We start from the raw sequence: 12,797 nt of genomic DNA on the forward strand, positions 1-12,797 counted from the left end.
AATTGTCTGTGTCAGAGCCTCCAGTTGTGAAACCTGTAATCCTTGATAGTTCTGCAGTTGCTTGATGGTCAGGGTGTGAAATGAGAAGACTGGTTTTTGAAGACATATCTGCCTTTGCCAGAAGGCCTGACCTACAGTGGAATACTCTTACTTTAGCTGGCTTGGGAGGAGCAGGTGATGCCTGACCTCTTGGCGGGGTCATTAACTTTTCACATAATGCTTCCAGCAGTCAAAACATCATTTATTGTTGTCATTGATTGCCCAAGTATTTCGTGATCTTCAGAGTAAACATGAGCAAGTATGCAGAGAATATCATAATCATACTTTCATAATCATACTTTCATAATCCCATCTATTTATTAATGCCTTAGTGGAAATCCTTCAAGAACTTTTTCTATACATTGTTAAAAGAAACAAAAACAGGGTAACAGATCCACACATACTTTTTTTAATAAATTGTTTTCTTCACTTAGCAATATGTTCTGAATTTTTTTTCATTTCAGTTGGTGCATTTCTGCAACATCAATTTTTGTATGGATATGCAATTATCTATTTAATCAATTCCCTAATTTTAGAGATTTCCAATTATTTGAGACTCCAAACAAGACTTTGCTGACCTCTTTGATTCTACCACATGGTTCTACAAATTAGGAGAAATTCTCTGAAAAAAATTGACTTTTCAAAGGAGATGAACATTTAGAAGATGTTTTGATATATTTTCCAAATTGCCCTTCAAAGAAATAGTACCAATTTACAACTCCCACTATTTGTGCACATACTGTCACTTTATTTATTTATTTTTTTTAAGATTTTATTTATTTATGTGACAGAGATAGAGACAGCCAGCGAGAGAGGGAACACAAGCAGGGGGAGTGGGAGAGGAAGAAGCAGGCTCATAGCGGAAGAGCCTGATGTGGGGCTCGATCCCATAACGCCAGGATCACGCCCTGAGCCAAAGGCAGACGCTTAACCGCTGTGCCACCCAGGCGCCCCACATACTGTCACTTTAAGACAAGCTCCATACGAGAAGACTCAAGTATTATCAGTATGTCTTTTTTTACCTGTGAATAGCCACATACAATGCAAATGGAGTTGCTTTCGATTGGGATTTGAGTAGGCAGCTCATGGTAATCAGGGCTAGGCAGATGGATATCTCCAGGGTTGGGGAGCTTGAAACATTGAACGATGGATAAAAATAGAAGAAATAGAAAAAAAGGAAATCCTACTCAAGGAAAGGCAAAGAAATCAATAATGTATTTTTGCTGTTGATCTTGTAAAATTGCTTTTATCAATATATTTTTTACAAAAGAACAAAGGGGCTTCAGGGAGGTCTGTCCCCACTTTAACCTTGGACTTCTCAGCTTCCAGAGCTGTGAGAAATAAATGTTTGTTGTTTAAGACACCTCATTTATAATATTTTTTGTTATAGCAACCTGGATGGACTAAGATACCAGTTATCTTTTACATGTAGGCAAATACAATCCTAACTTATACAAATGATTAAACAATTCCTAAGGGTGGGTGTTGCAAGATTTTAAATGAAACTTGGGTGAATTCTATTAGAAGAGAATCAGAAGGAGTCCGAAGCATAGGGAATGCTGGTGTGTGCTAATGATAGAGCAGTGGGCAATGCTAATTAACTCAGAGAGAATACGCATAGTGAAGAAAAGGGCTAACATCTTGGGGGAGGGGAGGGCCAGGGAAGAAAGTCCAGAGGGGGAAGAAGGAACGGCTAGATACCCAGGGGGAAACCAGCAGTAGGGTCACTGGCTGGAGAAGGGAAGAAACAAGAAGAACACATGCACTGTTAACATATTTGAAGGTTTTCTTACGAAAAAGAGATTACACTTATTTATATAACAAGTATTTATATAACAGAAGATGTAAAACAAAACCCAGAAGATAAAGAAGCGATAGGAGAATCTTCCAATTCAACATGGAGTAGTATTTAGTGTTCTTATCTATTCAGGATACCTTTGCCTTCCCACTTTCTTCTGTTAATAACCTGGTGCTTGGGCAATAATATTAATTCCATACCTCTGACCACAATGACTGGTTCAGGGACAGGCATATGACCTTAGCCAGAACAATTAGAATCCTTGCGCAAACATTTTCTAACTGGGCTGGTCTTCTTTTCTTCTGTTTGGTCACTGAATTTTTTGGCTGTGGGCCCAAAGATGTTTGAGGGCATGCTCCCTGCGGGGATGGAGAGTCCATCTGCAAGAAGAGAACTTCAGCACAAATTTTTCTAACCTGAATTAGTTATGAGGTGACCGATTAATTAGAGAGCGCAATCTTTGATATGCACCAACTACTGTTGTTATAGCCTCATTTAGAACTAGCAAGCAGAGCAGGAAAAGCATTGTTGGAAGGGACACCACCTGCAATGTCTGAGTGATTTCATGCTTTGCTCATCAAAGCAGTAGGTTGTAAAGTTGATAATAATATGTACAGATTGTGTTAATAATAGTGATGGTGGAGATAGAGAGTAGAAGAAGGGTCACTACTGTTGAGTAAGAGCCATATATAATATGTAAAAAAATTATAAAACTAGAAAGCTTTAGATTCATACAAGGTTAATATAATGATGGGAAGTATTGGAATAAAAGAATATAGGTCACTAAATGCTGTGCTTGTTGGTTATTAAAGAAAGAATCCTATAGGAAACGAAAGAGGTAGGGGAAAGTTTTATTTAAATTCAGATCTATTAGATTACCCACATGAAATGCCATTTTTAAGATTTTATTTATTTATTTGAGAGAGAGAGAGAGTGCTAGCAAGTGAGCAAGTTGGGGAGGGAACAGAGAGAGAGGGAGAAAATCTGGAGCAGACTCCACCCTGAGTGTGGACCCTGACATAGGGCTCGATCCTATGACCCTGAAATCATGACCTGAGTAGAAATCAAGAGTTGGACACTTAACCGACTGAGCCACCCAGGCACCCCTGAAATGCCATTTTTAAGTCAAAACTGTCAAATAACTGCTATTCCAAATGATTTTTCCCTAATATATAGACTCTGTCTTTTGCTATGTTGAGTAAGAACCAAGACACTTTCTGACATATTAAACAGCTAATTACAGTTTAATTTTAAAGTGCCTGTTTAATTTCCCAAGAACATAATCTTTCATTGCAATTTGTGAGATTTGGGAAAGCTTCAAGAAGAGGTGTTTGCAATGGGTGTCAAAGACTGCTTGGCTTAGTAATGGGGATGCTTCAGAAACATATCCCAGACCAAAGACGGTAGCATAAGTAAAAGGATGAATAAAACTGTGAGTCCACTATGCTATCTTTTGTGTAAGAAAGGGAAACAAAATACATGTTGTTTTTGTATAAATGTGTAAGGTTTCTGTATACTCACAAGAAACTAATATCAGTGATTGACTATTTGGAGTTGGGAATGGAATCTGAGTGGAGGGGGGACAGGAGTGGGTGGAAGAATTGGTACTGGGACTGGAGAGACAATTTAGTGGACAGCAGGACTAGGGTGCTGTTAGATTACACAAAACCTTGAATGCTTTACTACAGGGTTTGTATTTAGCTTCCTGGTAATGGAGAATTGCTACAGATTTTTTTTTTTTACTACAGAATTTTAAACATAAGATTGACGCAATAAAATCTTCATGGAAGGGTAAGAATTTGCTCTGTAACACCTGAAGTGCCAGAAATGTTATACTCTTTTGCATTCCATTTCATCCCTTGTCTGTGTTAAACAACTTACACATTAATCAATGTCTCCCCCAAATTGCAAAGACAACTCCAAATCAGAGTCATTTGACAAGTATTTTAAATGGCTATTGGAATCTCAAAGCAGAGCAAAGTTCTTGTTTTTAAAAAAGTCATATCAGTGTAAAGTCTCAAGAAGCAAATTACTTAGGAGCCATTTATTTATTATCCAGAAAGTAAAAGGCACTCAGTTGGTGGGAACCTAATAATATCAGTGTGTAAAATTAGAGTGAGTAAAATGCTAGGATAAGATGCAGTATGACAATGAAAATGTTACTCTCCAGCAGCCCAGTCAGTCAACATACTATTGGCATGTAACATTATACCAAAGAAGTTTTATGTAATAAGTTGAACAATTGCTTTTCATTGGAGGTTGATGGGTCAACAAACTTTACCATTAAATGTCATATCATAACATTTGTTAAGATTTGTAAAAATAGTGAAAATTGAGAACATTTTTTTCTTTTCTGCGGCAGAGCTGTGCAAACAAAGTAAAACCAAGATAACATTGAATATTTAGTCTTCATTTGGAATCAAAAGATATGTCCTGGAGGAACTGTGTGGGCATCCCTACTGACAGGGCCCACCGAAGATTGGCTCCAGAAGAGGCTTTACCTCTAATGAACAAAGAAAATATGATTTTGTTCACAACACACTGTTTTCTTCACAGAGAGGTGCTGCTGTTGAAGCCTGTTAATGAAGAAATTTTAAAAGTCTGGACAATGTCAAATGGCCAACTTTATTAAGGACAGAACAATTCACTGGAGGATGTTTTTTAAACTGTGTGAACACCTGGTTAAAGGGCACATAAATCTGCTGCAAAGAGAAATCTGCTGCCTTAGCAGAGGAATAGTTCTCAGCAGGAGTTTTGGGCTAAAAAAATGAACAAAAAGCTCGGAGAAAATGTTTTGACTACAACTGGCAAGATTCCTGGATTTAAAAGAAATGGAATCTTTTGTTAAATTATGTTGCCAAAGGAAATCTTGACATGTCTCCACTGTTGATTGGGTTTGAAGGTGAGAAGGGCTTTTTCAAGTCTCACATCCTATTGAACACCACCTGGGAGAACCAGATAACCACCGTGATGGTATGTTCCTTCCCCGTCACCACAAGGGAATGACTTGGGTAATGACACTCACTGAATCTTCCGGTCAGCCTGAAAATATGACTTTGAGAGAAGGACTTTGTAAGCTGCAGTCTGATAGTATACTCAAGATGAGATTTACTGATCTGCCTCTAGACAAGTTCTGGATTTCTGTGCAAAAGTGGGATCCTGCTATTCAAGGGAAAACAACAGACATTTTGCTGAAGTGTTTAACTTTTTAAAATATGTAAATAAGCTTTTTTCTTATTTAACAAGCGTCAGAAATTGTCTATTTCAGTTAAAAATGAAATCTTTGTGTTGGACCAACAAAAAAACAAGTACAGGTTTTAATGAAAAGGTAAATTCCATTCTTTAGTTTTAGTTTCAATAAGAATACTTTTAATACTTTTATGTAGTCTGATAAAAGAGATCAAGAAGTAACACATGTCTATAATAATTTTGCAATTTTGTAACAGGAGCCTGATCATGTTGGTCAGTGAGGAAATGCTTTTACACTGTCTTGAATAAAACTTTTTTTTTTTAAGATTTTATTTATTTATTCGACAGAGATAGAGACAGCCAGCGAGAGAGGGAACACAAGCAGGAGGAGTGGGAGAGGAAGAAGCAGGCTCATAGCAGAGGAGCCTGATGTGGGGCTCGATCCCATAACGCCGGGATCACGCCCTGAGCCGAAGGCAGACGCTTAACCGCTGTGCCACCCAGGCGCCCCTTGAATAAAACTGTCTTAGGTCATATTTTTATTCATATTCCTTGTTTTATAGTTTTAGTAGCTTTTCTTTTCAAATTTGTCAATAAATTTCACATTATAAATAACATTAATTAAAATCAATTTACAGCCTTTGTGTAAATTAAATCTACCCCCTTACCTTTAAAAAAAATTAAATTTCATTTTGTCTTCAGCCCATTATTTAACAAAAATGTATTATATTTGCTTTGTGAGTTTTAAATATTTATGACAAGGCAATAAAGAGATAAATGTTAAGAAAAGTAAGCTAATCTTAACTGATTCTTCTTCAAGAAGAGATGGTTAAAAAGATATTTTAATTGTAAATAAGGAAAATATCTCCTCTTGCATACATCATATACCACATACCAACTTCATTAGTCTCTCGTTTAGTAGGAATTTGTGATAAGAATTTTGGATCTACATAGACAAGGTAAAAAAATCAAGTAGGTATTATGAGTTAATACCTTTTATCGGGAGGAGGAACCACACAAAAATGGTAGGCTAATTTAGTTCACCAAAATAAACAGATCCTCAAAAATATATCATTCTCTACTCAGACGAACATTGGATATTATCATTGAATTGTTATATCTATAATTTACTGATCATGCCAATGTACTATGAACTGTAGGTAAAATAATTTTTATACAGAGGTCCTCTGAGACCTGAAAATTATTTCAAGAGTTCCTCCAGAGAGAAAAGATTGAGAGAGACTGCTAGTGAACCCTCTGTGTGGTACCAAAAAGTTGCATTGTGTCTTCCCATATCAATACAAAGTATTGTATAGGCCTTATCCTTTAACATTTTTTAAATAAAATTATTCATGTTCATGATATCCTATAGTAAATACACTGTGATATTTCATGATATGTAGAAAGTTAAAGTATATCCAGTGTTAAATTATAAGGTAAATATTAAGGAGCTTAATTTGTTGTTTTATGGATATGTATTTAATCAAATTATGTATTATATAAGTTACATATTACATATTAAATAAAAATATAGTTTTAATTATTTCTTCCTATAACCCAATAGGTCATTTTGAATACTTTCAGGTGTGCATACAACCACTTTAGAAGCTACTATTCTAATCATAGAATTCTAGTCAAAACCCATACATCTATGGTCAATTGTTTTTCAACAAAGGTGACAAGACAATTCACAACAGGGAAAAGAATAGTTTCTTTGAGACAGGGAAACTGAAGGACTCCATAAAAATCTTTTTGCTCCTTTTCCTGCTTCTATTCTTGCTAGAACCTGTATCCCACTGCACTCTACACATGCCTTTTCAATGCAAATAGCATCTGTCCTCCTTGTAAGGGACAAGGAATTAATGATTTCTCTAGAATAGATAACATCTAAGGCAGTACCAGGTGAGAATGACAAGATAAAGAAATCATATGCATATTCCAGACCACCAGCACTAGCTAACTTGATGCCAAGGCCTCCTGGCTCCTGGGCCCTGTCTTTGTTCTAACCAGTTCCTGGATGCCTGAGTGGACATGTACACTGGATCACCAAACCAGACTACCATTCTCAATTAAAAAAACCCGGACCCTGAACAAAGACAAGACTTGTGCTCCTTTCCTTTCTGAGTCTCCTGGACGCTCTGTATGTTATCTGTTCTGTCTATATCTTCAATAAACTCTGCTTTCACCTTCTGCTGGCTCACATTTTATTTCCATCTTGCATGAAGCCGAAGACTCTCTTGGCCAGTCCTACAGGACACCCTCTGCTCCCACCCCATCCTTGGACCCAGCCTGCCAGCATCATCTTCAACAAATGGTGCTGAGAAAACTAGATATCCACATGCGAAAGTCGAACCCTTGAATCACACCATACGCAAAAACTAACTCAAAATGTACCAAAGACCTAAATATAAGAGATAAGCCTATAAAACTATTAGAAGAAAACATAGGGGCAAATTTTCATGACCTCTATTTGTCAATGGATTCTAGATATGACACCAAAGGCATAAGCAACAAAAGAAAAAAATAAAGTAGATTTCATCAAAATTAAAAACTTTTGTACCTCAAAGAACACTATCAAGAGAGTGAAAAAAACCCATAGAAAGGGAGAAAATATTTGCAAATCATATATCTGATAAAGATCTAGTGTTCAGAATATATAAAGAACACTTACAACTTAACAAAATAGATAAACAACCTGATTGAAAAATGGGCGAAGTGCATAAATAGTGGTATAATAAGAAATATATTTGAAGTTTGTCCTGGGTTCCAGGTATGAAACACCTAAAACCCTGGGAATTTCCTGAGTAATAGGAATGTCTTTTGTTATTCATAAAGCATCCTTTTAAAGCACACTGGAGTTTATGCTAATGAGGTAATTAGGGTGGAGCCCCTAGATAGCCTCAGGTTACTGAGGACCAGCTCACCAGAAAGATCAGGTGTTTAGAAGGTTGGAACTTTCAACTCCATCTACTAACCTCGGGGAAGGGACAGCATCAGGGCATGTGAGTGTGAAGAGGGGAGGATCTGCAGATAAAGCTCCATAAAAACTCTTGAACATATGATTTGAGGAGCTTCTGGGCATGTGGAAGGATCCACATGCTGGAGGGTGCCACATGCCACTTCCACAGGGACAAAAGCTCCTGTGCATGGGACCCCTCAGTACTTTGCTCTATGAATCTCTTCATCTGGCTATTGATCTTTATTCTTCATAATATCCTTATAATAATCTGATAGACCTAAATTAATGTTTCCCTGAGCTCTGTGAGCTGTTCTAGCAAATGACTGAACTGGAGGTGGAGGTCGTGGGAACCTCTGGACTTGCAATTGGTATCTGATGTGGGAGCAGTCTTGTGCGACTGAGCCCTTAACCTGTGAGATCTGATGATATATCCAGGAAGATAGTGTCAGAATTGAGTTAAATTTGTAGGACACTCTGTGAGCATCTGCTGAGTATCGAATTGTTTGATGGTGTTGAAAAACACTCCAGAACGGACGTTTTTCCAAAAAAGATATACAAATGGCCGACAAGCACATGTAAAGATGCTTAATGTCATTAGTCATTGGGGAAATGCAAATTAAAACCACAATGTGATACCACTTCACACATAGTAGGATGGCTATAACAATAATTATAAAAACAATAACAATAATTAAAAAAGAAACAACAAAAAACAACAAGAAAATAACAAGTATTGGGAAAATAACAAGTGGTGGCCAAGGATATGGGAATCCTTATACATTGCTGGTGGAATATAAAATGATGCAGCTGCTATGAAAAAGAGTTCACAAGTTCTTCAATAAGTTAAAAATAGAATTGCTATATGACCCAGCAACTCCACTCCTGGGTATATACCCAAAAGAACTGAAAATAGATGTTCACTCAGAAACTTGCACATGAACCTTCATAGCAGTACTATACATGATAGCCAAAAGATAGAAGCAATCCAACTATTCATCAACTGATGAATGAATAAACAAAATGTGATATATCTATACAATGGAATACAATTCAGCCATCAAAAGGAATGAAGTATTAATACATGTTGCAACATGGATGAACTCTGAAAACATTTTGCTAAGTGAACGAAGTCATTTACAAAAGGCCATGTATCATATGATTACATTTGTATGAACTAAAATCCATAGAGACAGAAAGCGTATTTATGGTTGCCAGGATCTGTGGAGAAGAGAAATAGGGAATCGCTGCTTGGTGGGTGTAGGATTTCTTTTTACAGTGAGGAAATTGTCTGGAATTCTATAGTGGTGATGGTTGTACAACACTATGAACGTACCAAATGCTCCTGATTTGTACACTTTAAAGCTGTTAAAATGGGACTTCTATATTATGTGTATTTTAGAATTACATGGGAGAAGCACATTCTAGGCAGAGGACATGGCAGGTGCCAAGGTCCTGAGCCAGTAATAAACGTGGCATATTGAAGGCAGTGCATGAAAGCCAGCAAGGTGGGAAAGGTGTAAGTGTAGAAGGTGTAGGGGTAGATGAGCTCAGAGAGGGAGCAGAGAGGCAGGCCCTGGATGTAGTGCTAGCTCGTGGGCTCCAGGGAATGAAAACATCTCCTGTGTCCTAGCCAGGCTCCTGCTCTGAGCACAAGGTCTCGGTTGGGACTAGATTTAGGCCTGCACACTAATGTGCTTTACTGAATTCTTGTACATGGCCACACCCTCATCCAGAAGTGTCTCAGTGTCAGACAAGGACAACTGACAAACACGCCTCGTGGGCCACACTCACAGGACGGCAGCTGCTTTGGTGTCACCAATCCTATCCCTGTATTCTCCTCCTCCTGCTCCTCTCAGGTAGTGTTGAAGCCCCAGTGTGACTTGAAATCATGAAAGTGTGCTATTCAGGAACGAGCACTCTCAGGATATAGCTGGAGAACAGAGTACCTAAAAGGATTTGGTTGCAGACAATGACAGAGAATCCAATGCCAGGGCAGGTGTGGCAACAGGAGGTGGGGAAGCACAGATGTTTGCAGAAAGGGATAAGATGTATTTTAGAAATATACTTTTGGTGGCATTTTGAAGGATGGAGCAGGAGAGAGAAATGGAGAAGGAAAAAGAATTTCTAATCATAGAATATGTGTATGTTTAAGCTCCATTAGATACTGCTCAATTGGTGTCTGAATGATGGTAATTGTATTATTTTCCCATTGCCTCTGTAACAAATTACTACAATTAAGTAGGTTAAAACACAAATTTATTCTCTTACAGTACTGGAAGCCAGAAGTCTGGAGTCAAGGTGTTGGCAGGGCTGTGTTCCTTCTGGAGGCTTCAGGGGAGAATATGTTTCCCTGCCTTTTTCAGCTTTTAGAGGTTGCTTGTGTTCCTCAGCTTGCGGCTCCTTCCTTACACCTCTACAGCCTCTTGCTTCCATTGTCACATATCCTACTACTCACCCTGATTCTCTGGCCTCTTCTTATAAGGACCCTCATGATTATATAGGGCTCGTTCAAATAACCTGGTATAGTGGCACCTGGGTGGCTCAGTCGTTAAGTGTCTGCTCAGGGCGTGATCCCAGGGTCCTGGGATCGAACCCCGCATCAGGCTCCTCCACTGGGAGCCTGCTTCTTCCTCTCACTCCCCCTGCTTGTGTTCCCTCTCTCGCTGGCTGTCTCTCTGTCAAATAAATAAATAAAATCTTAAAAAAAAAACTGGTATAATCTCCCCACCTCAAAATCCTGAAATTAATCAAATCTGCAAATTCCCTTTTACCACATAAAGCAATATATTCATTCACAGGTTCCAGAGATTAGGGTGTGGACATATCTGGGAGGCTATTATCTAGGGTAACATAGTACCTATTGTGGACGCTGTGGGGTTTGGCCCAGAACCCCTGGAGGACCAAGGTGCTCGTTGCCTCAGCTACTGTTTCATGCTAATGGCTCATAGTTGAGTCTCTCTCTAAAAATTATCCTTGACTGAAAGGAGCCACCTCACCCAGGATTATGTCCCCTCTTCAGGGATAGCCCATATCTAATAACCAGTCCACACAAAGATACAAAGTCCTGGCCCCCTTGCTTTGGGGCCATTCTAGCTGCCAAAGTCCCCAGCGGTTTTAGCTGAGGCCTCTGTTGCAATTCAGCCTCTGCTGAATGCTACTTTTCTCCCTCTTTATAAGAGTTGTTCCCAAGCACACTCCCCAATAACCCCTTATACAGATTTCTGTCTCAGAGCCTGTTTCCCAGAGAATCAAGGTATATCGTTACCAGTTTACACTGTTGCTAGCAGAATATGAGAATTCTTGGGTTTCACATCCTTGCCAACACAGGGCATTATCAGATTTACCAACTTATGCAAACCCAAAGATGTAACATGGTCTCACATTGTTTTATTTTGTGCTCTTCTGATTACTAGTGAAGTAGAACAACTCTTCATCCCTTTATTGGCCACTCCAATTTTTCCTTTTGTCAATAAACTGGATAAATTTTTTTTCTTTCCTTCTTTAAGTTTTCTAAATTTGGTTGCATATTTTTTCCCCAAATACTGGTTCTATTACAAAGTACCATGTGTTCTTTGCAGAAAATGTAAAAACACTCACCCCACAGAGAAAGAGATAAATAAAAGTTACCTGTAATCCCATCCCCCAATGATAAGTATTAAGTAATATTTTGGCTACATCATTTCCTAATATATATATTTATCAGTGCAATATCTTCTTTCTCATTTGGGTCTTCTTAATTTATGTACTTTCTGTACCTTTTAAAAATTAGTTGGGCTGGGGTGCCTGGGTGGCTCAGTTGGTTAAGCGTCTGCCTTTGGCTCAGGTCATGATGCCGGAGCCCTGCAGGGAGCCTGCTTCTTCCTCTGCCTATGCCTCTCTCTCTCTGTCTTTCATGAATAAATAAATAAAATCTTTAAAAAAATTAGTTGGGCTGGTGGTTTACTTGCATTTCAATCAGAGTTAATTTGTAGTTTTATTTTTCATACTAAGTTATCACTTTTTTTTTTTAAAGATTTTATTCATTTACTTGACAGAGAGACAGAGAGAGAGAGACTGCACAAGCAGGGGGAGCGGCAGGCAGAGGGAAAGGGAGAAGCAGGCTCTCTGGTGAGCAGAGAGCCGGACTTGGCGCTTGACTCCAGGACTCTGGGATCATGACCTGAGCCAAAAGCAGAGGCTTAACCAACTGAGCCACCCAGGCGCCCCAGTTATCACTTTCTAATACTATACTTGTACTGTTAAATTTATTATTATACCTTCTCAGTTTCCTTTTCATTTTTCTAAAGTATAAATTTGACTAATTGGGTTTCTCTGTTCTCTTTTTTTGGTCAATGTAAGCTTTTCAAGCAATACTTATATTTGTTTTTGGCTCTACCCCAAAGATTTTTTTTTTTTAAGATTTTATTTATTTATGTGACAGAGAGACAGCCAGCAAGAGAGGGAACACAGCAGGGGGAGTGGGAGAGGAAGAAGCAGGCTCCCAGCGGAGGAGCCTGATGTGGGACTCGATCCCGGAACCCCAGGATCACCCTGAGCTGAAGGCAGATGCTTAATGACTGTGCTACCCAGGCGCCCCTATCCCAAAGATTTTTAAATATTTTGTCTAGGATTTTCATTGCTTAAAAACATTCCATTATTATTTCTGGACTTTCTCCCTGAAGAGAATTCTTTTAAAGATAATTTTTACCATTTCCTCCCATAAACTGGTACTGTCAAATTACTAATTGTTGTAAAATTACATAGAATTCTCTGTGAAATTTAAGCTTATTTAAGATTTTTGTGTAGCTTTTATGAAAGATTAATGGACTTGAG

At 38.4% G+C, this 12,797-nt stretch overlaps 1 long non-coding RNA gene across 1 annotated transcript in view; it reads right to left on the reverse strand.

Annotated features, from left to right (window-relative positions):
* Nucleotides 1-12,797, reverse strand: part of LOC123799709 (uncharacterized) — a 62,860-nt gene that overhangs the window by 26,782 nt on the left and 23,281 nt on the right. The window lies entirely within an intron of this gene.

This window comes from Ursus americanus, chromosome 7 (genome assembly GCF_024610735.1).
Source record: "Ursus americanus isolate L20-20 chromosome 7, mUrsAme1.1.p, whole genome shotgun sequence".
NCBI lineage: Eukaryota > Metazoa > Chordata > Mammalia > Carnivora > Ursidae > Ursus > Ursus americanus.